General features: G+C 51.9%; 1 pseudogene; it reads right to left on the reverse strand.

Annotated features, from left to right (window-relative positions):
- Positions 1–4361: 4361 nt before the first annotated feature.
- Positions 4362–4479, reverse strand: LOC124790538 (annotated as a pseudogene).
- Positions 4480–15758: the final 11279 nt, after the last annotated feature.

The raw sequence follows: 15758 nt of genomic DNA on the forward strand, positions 1-15758 counted from the left end.
AGGTAGGACTTGTGCCAGATACCACGCTTTGGCCAAAATCTGCATGTTGATAAGAGCCACCCGTTGACGGAGCGCCAAATTCCGAGAGGCATACAGTTTTGCAACGGCCCGAACCTTATACAGCGTGGACCGCCAATTAAGAGCTTCCATGCGCTGCGTATTGTCAGTAAGAATGACACCAAGTAATGTCTGCCGTTGCTTGCCACAGAACCAATCGCCGCGAACAGTACGCAGTCGAGGTGTAAGAGGGAGCAAAACAGTTTTCCGAGGATTGACTATAGCCCCCGTTGCCCTCTCATATCGCTGCAAAACACCATGCAGCCTGTCAATGTCCTCTGGCTGACCAACGAACACACCGAGGTCGTCGGCATACGCTCTGCAGATCAGCTGATCGTCACCAATGCGAATGCCCCGGCATTCTTGCGCGATACAACGGAGGAGTGGATCCAATGCCAAAGCGAAGAGCGACATGGACAAGGGGCAGCCTGGCGAACTGAACGGCTAAAAGGTAAAACACGACTGGGAATTCCGTTGATTACAACCCGTGGCGTGGCATTCCTCAAAATATTGTGCACCATCGTCGTCATTTTAGTGCCAAATCCAAAACCGACCAAGACCTGCCGCAGAGAGGTGTGACTAATCCGATCGAAGGCGTTTGTGAAGTCGACCAGCATTATCGCAGCCGTCCGGAGCACGTGACTTTTAACATATCCGATACAATCCCGGTACGCCAGAACAGCATCGAAAATGTTACGGTCCCTGACAGCGCAAGTCTGATGTTCACTCACCACCATCGGCATAACGTTCGTCAACCTGTGCGTGATACACCGCGCTACAATTTTATAGTCGGCGTTCGGTAAGGTTATGGGACGAACACTGTCGAGATGTGGTGTTGCGGTCGATGTCGGAACGAGTGCAATGCGCCCTTCGGAAAATTCCGCAGGAATAGCAACGCCATTATAGACCTCATTCATGATGGCAATTAAAACATCACTTAAAAGACTGAAAAATTTTAAATAAAATTCTGCGGGAATCCCGTCCAGTCCAGGGGACCTGCCCCTAGGACTCCGTTTCACAGCTGCATCTAAGTCATCAAAAGTAAAAGGTTCATTTAAACTGGCTCTATCCTGTCGTGTTAACACACGTGGGACCCTCTGCAAAAAATCGCGCACCGCCGTGACGTCCACGTCCACCTGTCGGAAGAGCGTCGCAAAATGCGCATGAACTTCTCGCTCAATGGCCGCACCATCGGAAGTGGATGTGCCATCCTGCTGGATCCATTTACGGATAGCCAACCGCTCGCGCCGCCGGCGCTCCCTGTTCAGGTGGTAAAGAGAGAGTGGTTCCCCTTCCACGTCACCCAACGGTTGGCTCTGCGGGATAGTCCCAACACCCTTCCGACGAAGACCATCGAGGAGCTTGGCTTTAAATTGATTAAAAACAGGAAGCAACGCAGGTGACGTCGTGACTCGCTGAGCGAGATCCTTTAAACAGTCCTGGTAAAAACGTGCCGTCGACCAACGCCAATGCGCCGCATCGCGGCTAAAATCGATTAAAAAACGCCGAATAGCCGGCTTGGCGACCACCACCCACCACCCGATAGTACTGCCGTCATCGCCTTTATCACGCAAGAGCTTGCGCCACAACGCAGTAAACTGAGACATAAGACTGGCATCGTCCAAAAGGCTACACTTAAATTTCCAAATATTGTTGCGCCGAGTAGGGCGCGCACGTGGCAGGAGGAGTTGACACATGTAACCGCAATGGTCTGAAAAAATAACCGGCAACACGTCCGCCTTCCGGACGTGGGCGGCGAGTGGCGAGCGGCGAAGACACACAAATCCTGTCTAATCTACTGTGACCGGTGGCGTAAAAGTGGGTGAAATGCGTCTAGTCCGGATTCAGCACACGCCACGTGTCCCGGAGCCGAAAGCTGTCAACCAATGTACGCAATTCCTGGCACCAGTTAGGACGCGGCGCCTGATCACGACCATCAATCACTGCATTAAAATCACCACTGATCACTAAGTTAGTATGATTATGATGGAGAATTTGACAAAGATCCTGACCATAAAATTTATTCCGTGCTGGTTTGTCACCGGCATGAGCGTACACATTAACAAAGGCAAGACCATTAACGGTACATGCTATAGCGCGGCCATTTGGCAATATTTCAATATTGCTAACATCAAATTCTGGACGGATTAAGATAGCAGTACCAGTCTGGTCGTCGGACATTATATTATCAACGACAGTAAAATCAGAAGCGTCAAGTAAAAACAACAGAGCCTGACGCGTAACTTCCTGTAAAAATGCCACATGACAGTGGGAGTCATGTAAAAAGGTCAGCAAAGCCGACAACTTGTGCGGATTACTCAACTTGTTAACATTGAGAGTTAAAACATTCCACGAACAACGCTCACGCTCCATACACAATTAAAATATACAAGCACAAAAACTCCTCAGTTAAAAACAGACAGCAGACATGGACGAAATTTCAGCCACCAAAAGGAATAAAACGTCCTCTAAAAAGACGGGAGTAGTTCCCGTCAACTGGATTAGGGGACAACAAAGAATCCACTAAGTCTCACCGCCTTCCACATCCGCCGCCCACTCAGTGGGGTACACGGGAGTGGGGGTGGACGCGGTCCCAGAATCCGTGCCACCAGAGGCCACCGACAAAGGATCAACGACGGGCATCTCCACGTCGGAAGAAGAAACCGGCACTCGCTCGGAGGCAGAAGGACAAACACGACGCTGGTGGGTGTCTTCAGCCTTCCGTTTCGTCGGCAATTGCGGCGCCGCCACAGCCAAAGCCGGGTCGGCCGTCACAACGGAATCGTCACCAGCGGGCTGCTGACTTAAAACGGTTCGTAAATGTCGAACAGCGACATCACGCTTCTGATCGGCAACGTTGAGATCGGCAGGCAGCGGATGGCGAGAAGCGGCACGATGTTGTTGTTGTTGTTGTTGTTGTGATTGCTGTGTCTGACGCCCGGAGCCGGAAGCCTGAGACGGCCGCCGCTCGGGGTCTAGGTCCCGACGCGCGACACGCTGTTGGGAATCTTGCCGACCAACCCGCGACTGCCGGGAAGCGGCGGGCGAACGGTCAACTGGAGACGGACTGCGGTCATGTCGCGTAAACCCCCTGTCAGAGGAAGTCGACCGACCGACACTACGTGCACATTGCCTGCTAGAACTTCGAGACGGAAATTCATCACGCCGCGGTTTCGGAGCCGCAAAAAATTCCTGCATTTCCACGGTAGCAGTGGGAACAGGAGCACTGGCAGCCACGTCAACGGGTTCAGACAACGTACTAGAGAATTCCGGTACCGTCACAGTCTGCGACACAGGTGCCGACACTAAATCAGTCGCCGACGTGGGCGCGGGTGCGGGCACAGTCGCAAGTGAAACATGTGGTAAAGACAAGTTTCCGTCAGCCTGTACAGTAGCCGCAGCCTGTGCAGAAACGTCAGACTCAGAAACAAGGTCACTATCGGGTGTGGACACATTCATGGCAACCGCAGCGACAGCAAGGTTAGCATCGGCCACGCGGCGCGCGGGTGCGGGGGGGAGGGGGGGGGGGGGGCGGGCGGGCTGTACCTAAGACCGTAGCGGCGACAGAGGCAAAGCTAGCCCCACGCAAACCGTCGTCAATCGGTAACTGAGCAGGCCGTTTACGTTTCGGACAGTCTTGGCGGTAATGGCCAACGCCACTGCAAAATGAATAAGTTTCAGGCTGTCCACTCTAAGTCACAAATGCACGGTGGCCGTTGACCAAAATAAAGGACGGAATATGTTGTCTGACAACCATTTTCACACTCCGCACACCGTTTTCGACTTGAAACAAATATGCGGAGGACCACTTTTCCTTAATCACTGACAAAACGGTACCGTACGGCCGCAAATAACGTGAAATGGTATCATTCCATATTTCAAAGGGCAAGTTAAAGATGCGAATTTGCCTAACGCCAAAGCCGGCGTGCGACACAGTCACATTACTTATGTTACCGTCAAGATGTCGAAATTTACGCACACCTTCATTGACAGACACAACAGTATCACACATGTCAGGAGATCTCAATTTTAAAAACACTCAATTACGGAACGTATCAAACTGTATGCCAGGAACGTCATCATACTTTAACATCGAGTCCTTTAGTATCCAACGGTGAATTTCAAAGGCCGAAGGTTTATCAACGGAACGATCAAATTCACATTGCACATTATTCTGTCTTTCCTCACTAACATCGTAGATCATTTCCATTACTTCCAGTCAGGTAGAAATACAAGCCACGAGGCAGAGGAAGCAGACGAACGCCGTGGCGCCGCCGGCCCAGTCGCACGAGGTAAACACTGCACGCGAGGCACCGAGGTGTTGCCAGGCGGTCACCCATCCAAGTACTAACCGGGCCCGATGTTGCTTAACTTCGGTGATCGGACGAGAACCGGTGTATTCAACATGGTATGGCCGTTGGCGCCCATATAATGTAGGCGCACGGCAGAATTCGCGTTCGGTTCTTATCCCAACACACAAAATCATAGTTTTCGGTCGAAATCGGCCGCATTTTTTAAAAAATTTTTATTGATAATTCGTCAGGTTAGCGCGAACGCAATCCTGACTTCCAAAATTATGCGCCGGAAGAACGCACTTCATTTTTTTAGTGAAATTTATACATTTATTTACTAACATTACATTGTTACAACATAACATCCTTACAACAAAACATGAACAGAATTGTAATTGTAAGCACCTCCTTCCGCAATCCGACGTGCCCGCTTGGCGCGTGTAACCTTCGACACTCGTGGAAGACGCATCTTGTCCCTGGTGTCCAGCGGACGACTGGCGCGCGGCCGACCGGCGGGGTGTGGCAGTGTCGTGCTGTAGGGCGCCGCTGCTGGCGATGTGAGCTTCCTCGCCTCGCCTCACACCAGATGTAAGCGTAATTTGCTCTTGGCTGACGCATGGTCATCTGCTGCGTCGAGAGGACCCCCCCTCATTGTCGCTGTGGTGCAACCATGACGGTGGCCCATATGTTTTTGGAATGTCCTCTTTCAACCGCTCTCAGGCGTGCTTTTAATCTCCAGGGTGATTTATCCTCTCTTTTAGGTGACAATGTCTCTATGGCAGATCGGGTTTTAGGTTGTATTCGCGCAAGCGGCTTTTATAGGTCCATTTAATTTTTTTTAACATCACCCTCTTTTGAGCTGTATCTTTTGTTTAGTTTTGTGTTGTAATTCGACTCCATCCTAATTTTTTTATCCTGGAGGTTTTAACGTGTTGCAGAGTGGCTGGCTCATCCTATTATTTTCGTGATCAGCCAGCCACCATCCTCTGCTGTACAGTTTTAATTCTTTCTGCCTTTCTTCTCTTTGTCGTTTTTGTTGCTGTGCTCCGTTTTCCATGTTTCTTTATTATTGACCTTGGGGATTTTCTTCCCTGTAATTTTTATCTTGTGTTTCGACTGACTAATGGATGGTTTCACTGTGCTTTGTGTGTTTCTGAAACAAAGGACCGATGACCTATGCAGTTTGATCCCTTTAATCCTCAAACCAACCAACCAACCAGCCTGCCTTTGCGTAATTTGCAGTGCATTCGCTCCATTTCTATCCCTGTCCCCGTCCCGACTTGTCCCGACTTCCCGACTTGTCTCAACTTTGCTCGACTGCCGCTCGCTGCCGCTCGGGTCGTGGCCCATATAACAGTGCAAGCACAAGTAACGTCTGCAGGAGGAGACGAGACGAGACGAGTAAAGAATAAATTTATGATTACATATCGAACTAGGAATTGTACACCACAACAGAGCAACAGGCGCTGACATATTTCAGAACATATCCGCCGATACGTACTGTTTTGTCTCCCCCTGCGGGTTCGGAGGTTAGAATAGACCCGCGGTATTCCTGCCTGTCGTAAGAGGCAACTAAAAGGAGTCTCAAACGTTTCGGCCTTAATGTGATGGTCCCCATTACGGTTTGACCTCCATTTTTCCAAATTCCACAGAAGTACGAGCCTTTTGGGGAAGGACACCTTACGTGGTGCACCATCAGTCCTCTGTGCCCTAAGGCCTTGGCACTCTTGATCGTCTTGGGGTCGTCACTGCACCCTCCATCCGTCATTTTGGGCATACACACCTGATGGATTGTGTACGTAACACCCTTTGTGCGTCACCGTCTGCACCCACGATCACTATGGACTACCCATGGCACCTCAAATCCAGCACGGTAGCCAGCCTGTTTTGGTGGGGTCGTCATGTACCCTCTAGGTGGTTGCCCCCTGGCAACACAGGGATCGTACTGCCGATGCCAGAGCTAACACCTCCCCAAGTAAGCCAAAGAGTCGATGCTCGTCTCTCTGGGGCATCAGGACTCCCGGCAACGGCCATCCTGCCAGGTGGCCTTTGCTGTGGCTGGGTGGCGCCCGTGGGGAGAGCCCCTGGTCAGAGTGGGTGGCATTGGGGCAGATGCCCCGCAATGAAGCGGGTGAAGTCTCAATCCGGTGGTCGCACGACCGCCAACGTCTCTAAGCGCGGTAAGACAGAATTTAACGCTGTGACATATAACCCCAAATTGTTCCCTTCCCTAGCCACGCCATGGGAGGAACGTAGGGCTGCGGACAGACAGGAGCCATATTCACTGCGATACCTTGTGTGCAGCAGAACCGATGGGGATTCGTTTTTGGGTACTAAGGCTCTCTTCTTTGTTCACCATCTTGAAGATAAGTTTAGGGAAGTGGCATCTGTTTCCAAAATGAGGAGCGGGGCTATTTTGATACAAGCAGTTTCAACTGCACAGTCACGAGCGTTACTCGCCTGTGAGAAGCTCGGTGACATCCCCGTTCATGTTACTCCCCATAAGTTCTTAAATTTGGTCCAGGGGATTATTTTTCATAAAGATCTTCTGCTACAGTCTGATGACGAGCTACGGGAGAACCTGGCACGACGTGGTGTGCACTTTGTCCGTCGTGTCTTTAGGGGGCCGAAGGATAATAGGGTCGCTACCGGTGCTTTCATCCTGGCCTTTGAGGGTGACTGCTTGCCTGAGAAGGTCGTCATGATCTACCGGTGCGATGTCAAGCCCTATGTCCCACCCCCTATGCGATGCTTCCAGTGCTGAAGTTCGGACATATGTCCCCCAAATGCACTGCCAGCCCCACGTGACATGATTGTGGACGACCTCCGCATCCTAATGCTCCATGTGCTCCGCCCCCCACCTGCGTTAACTGGGGGTAGCATCATTCGCCCTGCTCACCAGACTGTGCAGTCTACCAAAGAGAGCGGAAGATACAAGAAATTAAGAACCTGGACCATTTAACTTACCAAGAGGCAAGGAAGAAGCTAGACCAGCTCAAACCCATATCTATGTTGAGGAGTTATGCTGCTGCAACTCTGCCGCCACTAGTTCCTGCAAAGACTCCCTTCTCAGTTGGCCCACAGAACAGTAAAGTTACGCCTGCCCCACCGCTGGTAGGGGCCACGCTCTCTTCCACTGCTCCCAAAACACCCGGTTTGGGGGCAGTGGACCCCGAACAACTGGGGACATCCATCCCCACCTCTCAGCCGGAGAGGCACCAGCCTCCTCTCGCTGCTCAACCGGAGAGGCAACAGCCTCTTCCGGCTCCTCAGCCAGAGAGGCAACAGCCTCCTCCGGCTGCTCAGCCAGAGAGGCAACAGCCTCCTCCGGCCTCACTCATTCGGAAGAGGTCCCTTGGGGAGTCCCTTCCAAGGATTTTACCAGTGTCTCGCTAGAGGCTAGCCAGTGGCTGAGGAAACGACCAGCTGCTGGTCGAAGGGCTGCACGCTCTTCCTCTGTTCCTGACAATGCATCCGGAAAGCCCTCCCAGCATGCGAACCCTCCTTCCAAAGACAAGAGAGAAGAGGAAGCTCTCTAAGAAGCCTAAGGACCCAGTGGTTCCCGCGCCAGCGCTTCCTGTCAGCTCAGCCTCTGAAGATGAGGTCGAACTCTTTGCGTCCCCAGATGACCTCGATCTCGCCGTCTCAGAAACGATGGCAGTTGCGACGTCAGTCACTCAGTCGGTGGCAGCATGTGACTCTGTGAAGTAATTTGCTTTTTCAGTACCTTCATGCCCTTACAGGACACGCTTTGTACGATCCTCCAGTGGAATTGTGGCGGTTATTTTAGCCATCTCCCTGAGCTACGACAGCTTCTAAGCCTGACACCTGCTTTCTGCATTGCCCTCCAAGAAACCTGGTTCTCGGCAATGCGGACCCCTGTCCTTCGTGGATACAGGGGTTATTACTGCAACCGTAGCACTTACAATTGTGTGTCAGGTGGAGCCTGCGTGTATGTCCTTACCTCTGTATATAGTGCTCCTGTGCCCCTTCAAACATCATTGGAAGCTGTGGCCGTACGCGTAAGGACTACCCAGGACATAACAGTCTGCAGTGTCTATCTCCCTCCAGGTGGTACAGTCTCCCTGACCAAATTGGCTGCACATGTCTCCCAACTCCCCACGCCTTTTCTTCTCCTGGGGGATTTTAACGCCCACAATCCCCTGTGGGGTGGAACGAAGGTTACTGGCCTAGGCAGAGAGGTCGAGAATCTCATCTCCCAACTCGACCTCTGCCTCTTAAACACTGGCGCTGCCACGCATTTCAGTGTGGCGCATGGCACGTTCTCGGCCATAGATCTGTCGTTGTGCAGCCCAGGGCTTGTACCATCAGTCCATTGGAGAGCCCATGACGACTTGTGTGGTAGTGACCATTTTCCCATCTTCCTTTCACTACCCCAGCATCGATCCCACGAACGCCTGCGTAGATGGGCATTTAGCATGGCAAACTGGGAAACGTTCTCCTCTGCTGCCACTTTTGAATCTCTCCCCCACGGTACCATCGATGTGGCGGTTGAGACACTGACTGCAGCGATTGTTTCCGCTGTGGAACGTACCATTCCTCGTTCGTTAGGGTGTCCCTGGCGAAAGTCGGTGCCTTGGTGGTCTCCAGAGGTCGCTGACGCCATTAAAGGACGTCGGCGGGCTCTTCAGCGACATAAGCGGCACCCGTCTTTGGAGAACCTCATTTTATTCAAACGTCTCCGTGCTCAGGCACGGCGGCTCATCAAAAGGCGGAAACAGGAGTGTTGGGAGAGGTACGTTTCCACCATTTGTTCCCGTACTTCACCCTCCCAGGTGTGGATGAACATTTGGCACATCTTCGGATTGCAGTACTCTACAGGTGTCCCAGGGCTTACCATCAACGGGGCGGTATCCACCGATGCCGATGCAATCGCCGAGCATTTCGCCCAGCACTATGTTCGGGCCTCTGCATCGGGGAATTACCCGCCTGCGTTCCGTGCGCTAAAACGCCAGGAGGAATGCAAACGGCTTTCTTTTGCTTCTCGACACCCTGAGGCGTATAACACCCCGTTTAGTTTGTGGGAACTCCAGAGCACCCTGGCACAGTGCCCCGATACAGCCTCTGGGCCAGATGGCATCCACAATCAGATGATCAAACACCTGTCCCCAGATTGTCAGCAGTGTCTTCTTGCCATCTTCAACCGCATATGGGGCGGTGGTGTCTTTCAGTCGCAGTGGCGGGAGAGTACCGTCATTCTGATGCTGATGCCTGGTAAGGACCCGCTTAATGTAGATAGCTATCGGCCCATCAGCTTGACAAATACTCTGTGCAAGCTATTGGAACGCCTGGTGAGTCGACGGCTATGTTGGCTGCTCGAGTCTCGGAGTCTTCTGGCTCCATGCCAGAGCGGCTTCCGTCAGGGCCGTTCTACCGCCGATGCTTTGGTCTTTCTTGAGTCTGCAATACGCACTGCTTTTTCCAGGCGCCAACACCTCGTCTCCGTCTTTCTCGACCTCTCCAGAGCACATGACACGACGTGGCGGCACCATATTCTCGCCACATTGCACGGATGGGGTCTCCGGGGCTCTCTCCACATTTTTATTCAGAATTTGTTCTCTCTTCGGACATTCCGCGTTTTAATTGGCACATCCCATAGTTCGCTTCATATCCAGGAGAACGGCGTTCCACAGGGCTCTGTATTGAGCGTGCCCCTTTTTCTTGTGGCCATTAATGGCCTTGCAGCAGCAGTAGGGTTGTCTGACTCACCCACGTTATATGCTGACGATTTCTGCATCTTTTTCAGCTCTTCCACCATTAGTGTTGCAGAACGTCGGTTGCAGGGAGCCATACGCAAGGCGCAGGCGTGCGCCCAAGCCCATGGGTTTCAGTTTTCTCCTGAGAAGACTTGTGTTATGCACTTTTGTCGGCGTCGAACTATCCATCCCCACCCTGAGCTCTATCTTCAGGATGCCATGCTCAGGGTTGTTGACACTTACCGTTTTCGGGGTTGCTGTTCGATGCCCGGCTTACTTGGCTTCCACATATTCGTCAACTCAAGTCAGTGCTGGCAGCATCTGAATGCCCTTCGCTGCCTCAGCAACACAACTTGGGGTGCAGATCGTAATACGCTACTGCAGCTCTACAAAGCCCTTGTGTAGTCCCGGCTTGATTATGGGAGTGTGGCGTATGGCTCAGCGTCGCCCTCGGCGTTGCAACTGCTGGACCCCATTCACCACTGTGGGGTTCGACAGGCGACAGGAGCATTCCGCACCAGTCCTGTTAATAGCCTACTTGCTGAGGCTGGGGTTCCTCCGCTCCACATTCGGCGTCAACAACTCTTAGCCAACTATGCTGCCCACGTCCGTTATTCTCCCCGTCACCCTAACTACCGTCTCCTTTTCGCCGACGCGGCAGTCCATATCCCACACCGGCGGCCGCGATCAGGCCACGCAATTGGGATCCGTGTTTGGTCACTCCTTAGTGACCTCGAGTGTTTGACTCTTCCATCTGCTTTCCATGTCTGCCCGCATACACCACCTTGGTGTATTCGTCGGCCGCAGCTTCGGTTGGAACTTTCCCGATGGCCAAAGATTCAGTTCCTCCTGCAGTCTTGCGCCGCCAATTCCTTGCTCTCCTAGGCGCATTCCATGACTCGGAGGTTATCTATACAGATGGCTCGATGGTTGATGGCAATGTGGAGTATGCTTATGCTCATGCGGACTATGTCGACCAGCGCTCCTTGCCGGAAGGCTGCAGTGTTTACACCGCAGAGCTAACAGCCATTTTTCGTGCCCTTGAGCGTATTCGTACCAGCACTGGCAAGTCTTTTGTCATTTGCAATGACTCTCTCAGTAGTCTCCAAGCTCTTGACCAGTGCTACCCACGCCATTCCATTGTCGTTGCCATCCAGGAGTCCGTTCATGCTCTTGAACAGCGTGGACGTTCAGTGGTGTTCATATGGACCCCGGGACACGTTGGGATAGCGGGAAACGAACACCCCAACAAGTTAGCTAAGGAAGCCACCCGCAAACTGCCGTTGGAGATCGGCCTCCTGGCAACTGATCTCCGATCGCTGTTATGCCGTCGGGTCCTTGGGATGTGGGCAGACGAATGGCGTACTCTGTCTGTACCCAACAAGGTGCGGCGTGTAAAGGAGACCACGACTGTGTGGGGTTCCTCCATGCGGGCCTCTCACAGGGATTCTGTTATTCTCTGTAGGCTCCGCATTGGTCACTCTTGGCTGACGCATGGTCATCTGCTGCGTCGAGAGGACCCCCCCCCCCCCCCCCTCATTGTCGCTGTGGTGAAACCATGACGGTGGCCCATATATTGTTGGAATGTCCTCTTTTAACTGCTCTCAGGAGAAATTTTAACCTCCTGGGTGATTTATCATGTCTTTTAGCTGACGATGCCACTATGGCAGATCGTGTTTTAGGTTTTCTTCGAGCAAGTGGCTTTTATAGGTCCCTCTAATTTTATTGCGTCACCCTCTTTTGTGCTGTATCTTTTACTTTGTTTTGTGTTGTAATTCGACTCCACCCTATTCTTTTAGGCTGGAGGTTTTAACGTGTTGCAGAGTGGCTGGCTCATCCTATAATTTTCGTGATCAGCCAGCCACAGTCCTCTGCTGTGCAGTTTTAATTCCTTCTGCCTTTCTTCTCTATGTTGTTTTTGTTGCTGTGCTCCGTTTTCCATGTTTCTTTATTATTGACCTTGGGGATGTTATTCCCCTGGAATTTTTATCTTGTGCTTCGAATGACTAATGCATGGTTTCCCTGTGCTCTGTGTGTTTATGAAACAAGGGACCGATGACCTCTGCAGTTTGGTCCCTTTAATCTTGAAACCAACCAACCAACCAACTGTTTTGTCGTTTTCAAAGACTTCCTGGCGAACTTGGTTAGCACATTCTCCCTCAAACTGAGATAATTACTGCAATTTCGTACCTTATGGTCATTACAGTAGTTTAAAACGCTTAAGGAACTATCTTTGTCACATCAGAAAGGTGGTATAGAAACAGGGCTGGCAGGGGTGGCGGCAAAAAAAGAAAAAATGTGAAGGGGAGCCAGCAGCACCTTTTTCTTTTTTTATGGAAAGAGGGCGAAATAAAAAAAGTAAATGAAGGGAGCCAACAGCACGTTTTTTGTTTTTTTTTATTTTTACGTCGATCCTTTAGGAAAACAAAGTCCATGTGGCCGGCGGAAATATGTCTTAAACCAAGGGGGGGGGGGGGGGGGGGAGAAAGGTCCTGTCCTTGGAAGGTGTGGTAGTAACGTGAGGAAGGAAGAACGAAAACGCGAAATACAAATAAAAACCCTTCTAGGAGGACAATGACCACAATTCGGCAGCGGAAGTCCACCGCCGCCAGAGAAAAGCAAAGAAAGTGACTCTCAAATAAAACACAAACAACGACCACACTAAACATGCCAAAGATGTCTGGCGCGCGGGAATGGTGAAGTCCACGCAATTCCGGCAGCAGCAAACATATTTCGTCTCCTCGATAAGTTTGATTTCCGTGCCCAAGAGGCAACCATTTCAATACAATATATCTCGAAGCACCGTCTCACATTTCAGGGACAATCAATGACAATCCTGCAATAGTCGCAAAAAAGTAAAAGTCAACAAACAGGGAACAAGCGTCAAATCCAGGAGAGAAAGACCAAAAGGGACAATCCTAGGGACAACCGTCAAAATGGCGGAAGAAAAGTCGAGCCGGTGAGACAATGAACTGTCAGACATCAAGAAAATAGAACAAATGTGCCAGTCCGCACATCCCACCAAAAGGAACAGTGGAATGGGAAGTACATAATCATGGCAGAAGAGAAATATGTAAATTGGTAAAGGCGGTCCATAGAGGGACATCTAAAAATCGGACATAATTGGAAACACACTGCGGGTTCTGTTTCTCCCGTCCATAATAGTCCCAAAGATACGTCAAAAACTGCAAGCGATCCATGAGTCGGAGAGAGAAAATTGCATGTGCGGCGATCCACACGGTAGCGTTTCTCTTGGTGGAAGGATACGGCCGCCAGTCGGGAACCAGGATATACAAAGGTTGTATGGCACGCGGGGTATTCCTATTGATCAACGCCAACATCTCACGGGTGGCATCCCACACCTCTTTAAACTGGGGGCACACAAAACGGTGTTCGAACGTGTCCGCAGCTGCGCACCGCCCACAGAGGCCACTTGGGAGGAGATTGATTGCGTGGAGTTTCGCATTCGTGGCAACGGTGCGATTCACAACTTTATACCAGGTGCCCCGAACAGCTGATGTCAACAATTTACTGGAAATGTTGGACCACACCGTGCGCAAATCGTATTGTGGCAGCCTCAACTCCCATTTGTTAGTCGGCGGAGTTCCGCGGAGGGCCTCTGCGATCGCGCTGACGCTACCCCTGCGCCGGTCGTCACCTATCAGATAGCTAGTGTGGAGGAAATAATGGCAAACGAAATTCAATTTGTACGGGATAGCCTCCACAGAGACAGGCGCGTGGGGAGAAGCAGGGTGGTAAAGGTCGAAGAGTGCCAACGTGGGGCACAGCCTGGCATTGGCTATTACACAGTTGGTTCGGTGGAGCAAAAGAGCAGCATACTTGGAAGGAAAATCAACCATACCGAGGCTCCCCCTGCGGGTTCTGGGGTTAGAATAGGCCCGCGGTATTCCTGCCTGTCGTAAGAGGCGACTAAAAGGAGTCTCAAATGTTTCGGCCTTGTGTGATAGTCTCCTCTCGCGTTTGACCTCCATCTTTCTAAATTATTCCGAAAAGCGAGCCAATTGGGGAAGGGCGCCTTACATGGTGCACTGTATCCGTCGTGCATTGAGACCTTTAGCCGGCTTTTTCGTCGTTTCAATGGTGTCCTGCTCGTTTTTCATCTCTTGGGCGAGCTGGTGGTGATGGTTGTTGGGATATTTAAGGGGGACTAAACAGCTAAGGTCATCAGTCCCCCATTCCAAAATCAGGCGAGACATAAATGCATGAAGCAGGTAAAACCCCAAGGGGAAGGAGACTCCCCCCCAGGCCCTAAAAGAACACAAATGCGGTAATGAACACTACAGACACGAAGAGTACAGATCAACACCAGACAAAAGGAAACAGAAGAAAAGATGATGGCCGGAGACTGGTTGACTGACCACGACAACAAAAAAGGGCAAGAGTCAACCAACCGACTACACACTAAAATCTGCAACCAAATATGAGGGACTCGAGGGCAAGAGACACACAAAGGGAAAGGAGCAGGACCTCCCTAAATGGAGCCATAAAAAGGACTACCATGGATAAAATTTAAAACGTCATCAGCCATGGAGGCATTGTCGCTTAAAACCAAAGGCAAAGTGCCCAGGAGACTAAAAGACTACCGGAGGGTGCGCAGTCGGGGACACTCCAATAAAATGTGGGCGACGGTCAGCCGGGACCCACACCGACACGGCGGGGGATCCTCCTGACGCAAAAGATGGCCGTGCGTCATGTACGTATGGCCGATGCGGAGCCAACACAGGATAACAGAGTCCCTGCGACAAGCCCCCAGGGAGGAGCGCCACACATTGGTCGTCTCCTTAACAGCCCGCAGTTTATTAGGCGCTGTCATGCCACGCCACTCAGCAGTCCACATCCCAAGTATCTTATGGCGCAACACCAGCTGCTGATCGCGAGCCGTGAGGCCGATTTCCAAAGCTGGGGTGTCGATCGCCCCTTTGGCCAGCCGGTCAACACGTTCGTTACCCGGGATGCCAATTTGATCTGGCGTCCAAATAATGACCACCGAACGACCAGAGCGGGTAATAGCGGAAACAGACTCCTGAATAGAGGACACCAGAGGAGAAGAGGTATAGCAGCGGTCGATGGCCTGGAGGCTGCTCAGGGAGTCACTGCAGATGACGATGGACGTACCTGAGCAGGAACGCATATGCTCAAGAGCGTGCAATATGGCAACCAGCTCTGCAGTAAAAATACTGCAGCCAGCCGGCAAGGAGCGCTGTTCAATATGGGCAGCATGAGCAAAAGCATTGGCAGTGCGACCATCTACCAGGGAACCATCAGTGTAGGCAGGCTCACAGCCCTGAAATGAGGTGAGGAGAGCAAGAAAACGGCGACGGAGGGCCACAGGCGGAACCGCGTCCTTGGGTCTCTGTGCCAAGTCCAGACGGATGGACGGCCGGACGGCCGGGGCAAACACCAGAGAGGCGTAGGTGCACGGACCCGGAGGAGAGGCAGAAGAGGGAATGATCCCAGTTCCGACAGCAGGGACTGGACGCGGACAGCTATGGAAAGCCCAGACCGAGGTCGCCGTTCGGGCAGATGGAGGACCATGGCAGGGAAAAGTAGGCAAAGATTGGGATGGCCCAGCGAGCAACGCACGTGGACAGCATGGTCTGCAACCAGTCGATGGCAGCGAATCCGCAGCGGGGGAACCCCGGCCTCCACCAGTAGACTATCCACGGGGCTC

The sequence above is a fragment of the Schistocerca piceifrons genome, chromosome 3 (genome assembly GCF_021461385.2).
Source record: "Schistocerca piceifrons isolate TAMUIC-IGC-003096 chromosome 3, iqSchPice1.1, whole genome shotgun sequence".
In the NCBI taxonomy this organism is placed as follows: domain Eukaryota; kingdom Metazoa; phylum Arthropoda; class Insecta; order Orthoptera; family Acrididae; genus Schistocerca; species Schistocerca piceifrons.